Source organism: Sinocyclocheilus grahami, unplaced genomic scaffold, assembly GCF_001515645.1.
Source record: "Sinocyclocheilus grahami isolate Dianchi unplaced genomic scaffold, SAMN03320097.WGS_v1.1 scaffold1597.1, whole genome shotgun sequence".
Classification (NCBI taxonomy): domain Eukaryota; kingdom Metazoa; phylum Chordata; class Actinopteri; order Cypriniformes; family Cyprinidae; genus Sinocyclocheilus; species Sinocyclocheilus grahami.
The window spans coordinates 334785-338579 of record NW_015506776.1 but is presented as its reverse complement, the minus strand read 5'-3'; the positions used below and the strand labels follow the sequence as shown (position 1 = coordinate 338579).

General features: G+C 37.6%; 1 pseudogene; it reads left to right on the top strand.

The window, feature by feature from the left end:
• The first annotated feature begins 759 nt into the window (after positions 1-759).
• The window catches only part of LOC107571456 (XK-related protein 8-like), a 34143-nt pseudogene continuing 31107 nt past the window's right edge, over positions 760-3795 (top strand).

Genomic DNA, 3795 nt, shown 5'->3' with positions numbered 1-3795 from the left:
TTCACCCCTCATCACACCACAGATTTCCTCCAGTCAAAACGAAGCAGATATGAACGCATATACTTTATAAAACAATGTTGCCATTTTCATTCGAATATATATATATATATATAGCTATTAGCTATTATACCCCCCTAAAATTTAAATCCTGGAATCGCCCCTGACGCTGAATAAGAAGAGCTAGTTCTTTTGACAGCAGAAAGTGTTTATTACAAGTAAAATTTGACAGAAATGTGGTTTTCCCCGGTCGTTGTTAAGGTACGTTAAACCACGTTAAGCTGTTTCCTTATAATGGACTTCTATGGGGGAGAAAACACTTAACGTGATATTATTCACTTCATCTGTGGAATAAGGGCTCGTTCTTTTGACAGTAGTTAGTGTTTATTACAAGTAAGGTTTGACAGAAATTTGAGTTTCCCTGGTCGGTGTTTAGGTACGTTAAGCCACGTTAAGCATTTTTCACGTTAAGCGTTTTGAATGTCCCAACAGCATGTGATGTTACGCGGGCGTGACTTGTATAGGCTACCACTGAAAGTTTGTGACTTTCATGTGCTGGAAAATGTCCTCGTGTATCTGCTGCTGTAGAAATGGCTCCGAAGAGACGTATTTTCTCGTGGAGTTCTCGTTTACATGAGTCAAGCAGTTAAAGTGAAGATCAAACAGTTCCCGAACCTTCATGTGCTTTAACTGTAACCGTGTGCGTGCTAACGGTGGAGCAGCTACATGCATGCTCTGGCTGTGTGGCTGAACTGATGAATGATGAACTGCGCTACTTTTTCCAAGTATTCCTTGCTGGATTTGGCCTTCACGGTCATCGCATCGAGCACGTTTCTGTTTGATGTGGGCTCGGATATGTGGGTGGCGAAGGAGCTCTACATGCATGGAGAGTTCATGTAGTTCGGGGTCTTGCTGAGCTTCATGCTCATGTCATCTGTCGTCGTTCAGCTGTTCAGCTGGTTTTGGCTAAAGTATGATTGCGAGTTGAAGGACTTTGAGTCTCAAGCGTCCGCCAGGAACGTAGTTCTGTTCAGTGGGGCGAAGAGAGTCAAATTGTTGCTCGTCCTGCATGTGTTTCAGCTGGGCTTCTTCATCAGGTTGAGACTGCAGGTACTTCACGAGACCGTTACAGAAAGCAGATTTATTTACCCACGTATTAACAAAATAAATAAATAAGTACAAGTGATAATAAAAAAAGATAATAAGATAATCAACATTTCAATAAAATATAAAAACATCTAAAAATAAATCAAGTTATTGAGTGCAAAACTAATATTGGGTAACACTTTAGAATAATGGTCCGTTGTTAACAAGTAACTACACTCTTAAAAATAAAGGTGCTTCAAAAGGTTCTTCAAGCGATGCCATAGAAGAACCATTTTTGGTTCTGCAAAGAACCATTCTGTCAAAGGTTCTTTAAAGAACCATCTCTTTCTTACCTTTTTATAATCTGAAGAACCTTCTTTCGCCACAAAGAACCTTTTGTGAAACAGAAAGGTTCTTCAGATGTTAAAGGTTCTTTATGGAACCATTTAGACAAAAAGGTTCTTCTATGGCATCGTGAAGCACCTTTATTTTTAAGAGTGTATGCAGGAAGTAATAGGTAGTACTACATTAACACTTACAGTAACTTAATACTATTAACTAATAGAGAAGCAAGATTAACTAAGCAGTAAGTAGTAGCAAATTTAGGACAAAGGTAGTTCCTTATTAGATATTTGATCATTATTAAATAAAAATATCCTCATTGAGAACTACTTGCGAACTATGACCAATTAATAAAGAACAACCAATTAATTACTAATCACAACAGTAACGTCTTAAAAGTGAACAGTTGGGTTCTTTGTGGAAACTAATTTATGAATTTGATATCCCCCAAATAAGTCGGCTACATTTTTAAATTGTGACTACTACTCTTACCAAAGGATGGATGTTCAAACTTAAACATAGAATAATAATAAAAATGAAAATTCACTTAAAATTTTAAAGTGAAAACACCTTAACCACTCAGTAATTACTAAATAATTTAATAAGTTATTTAATATATTTTATATCTGACACATACATTTGTGTGAGGCACTAATGATATTACACTGTAATCTGGAATATGTGGTTTTGTGCTTAACACAATATAAATGCAGTCGATGCCTTCATTAAGGATGTGAATTGTTTTTGTCAAGAGAACATCATTATTTATATTCAAGAAAAGTTCTCCCCAGCCTACTGTCACTAAAGGTATAGGTCTTTTGGAGTCGGAGACATACTGAACTGACACAAACTAGAGCTCATAATTGTGAACTAATTCAATCACTTCCTAATTAACATTTTTAAATGAATTATTTGTATTATTATTTCATGTTTTTGTTTGAAATAAACAGAGAACATCCATCCTTTGGTAAGAGTAGTAGTCACAATTAAAAAATGTAGCCGACTTATTTGGGGGATATCATATTCATAAATTAGTTTCCACAAAGAACCTTAAAAGAATATTAAATGAGTTTAGCTCCCACCCTGATAAAACTCACCTGTAGCATTCTAGTAATCCTAATTAAGTTAGCTGGTAGAGATGTGTTTGATTAGGGTTGAAGGGGTCATATGATGCGATTTAAATTTTTGCTTTCTCTTTGAAGTGTTACAAGCTCTTGGTGCATGAAGATCTGTAAAGTTGCAAAGACTAAAGTCTCAGATCCAAAGAGATATTCTTTATAAAAGTTAAGAGTCAGCCACGCCAACCTAAAATGGTTCATTCTAACACGCCCCCACATGTCTACGTCACTATGTGGGAAGATTTGCATAACGCTGCCCAAATGTTCACGCAAAGAAAGAAGGCATAACTTTTATTCTCGCTGTAGTATTGTTGCTGCCGCCATGTCATGAAGGCGCTGTGTGTTTCGTTGTGAAAGCGAAACTACTTTGTTTGGTCTTCCAAAAGACAACGATATCCGCTTCGTCATGCCTAGAGCTGATCCGTGCTGGTCGCTGAGGAAATACATCAACTTCGTGTGGTGGATCGCCGGATCGGCTTTCACCGTGGACGAAGCGGAGTCCAGCCCGGGGTTGTCACATGTGGTTGCCGCAAGCCCGCTCCTTCGTCGAATTAGCTCCTTGTCAGCTGTGTCACGCCGGATCTGTTTCCTACGTTGTGATTTGACCTGAACAAAAACAGCGTATCCGTGTGACGCAGCTGACAAAGAACAGCATACAGCATATGTCCAGCTGATACTCTCCAAAATGGCGCTACAGGGTGATGCGGAGGAGACGAATTGTTGAATAAAATCGTAATTTTTTTTTCTTTTGCGCACAAAAGTATTCTCGTAGCTTCGTAAAATTACGGTTGAACCCCTGATGTCATATGGATTATTTATTTCCTTGCTACGTCTCTGGACTTGGGAACATTTCAGTTGCGTTGCTGTCTATGCAGGGTCAGACAGCTCTCAGATTCCATCAAAAATATCTTACGGGTTTGAAACGACATGAGGGTGAGTAATTAATGACAGTATTTTCTTTTTTTGGGTGAACTAACCCGTTAAGGCATTATAATGAATGCATAATGTATTATAAAAACCCTTATAATATGTTGTATCATCTCATGAATAATCATAATGTAGGGATTTATATATATATATATATATATATATATATATATAACAGACACTGATATGCCATGGAATCATCCCAGCACATGACTCCAATATTTGGGAGGCGATTTCCTGTCAGTCTTGTCTCATCTACTCATGAGATCGAAACTAATTCAATCAGGAGACAACAAAGCTTTCTTTGTATCAGAACTGGAAGGTT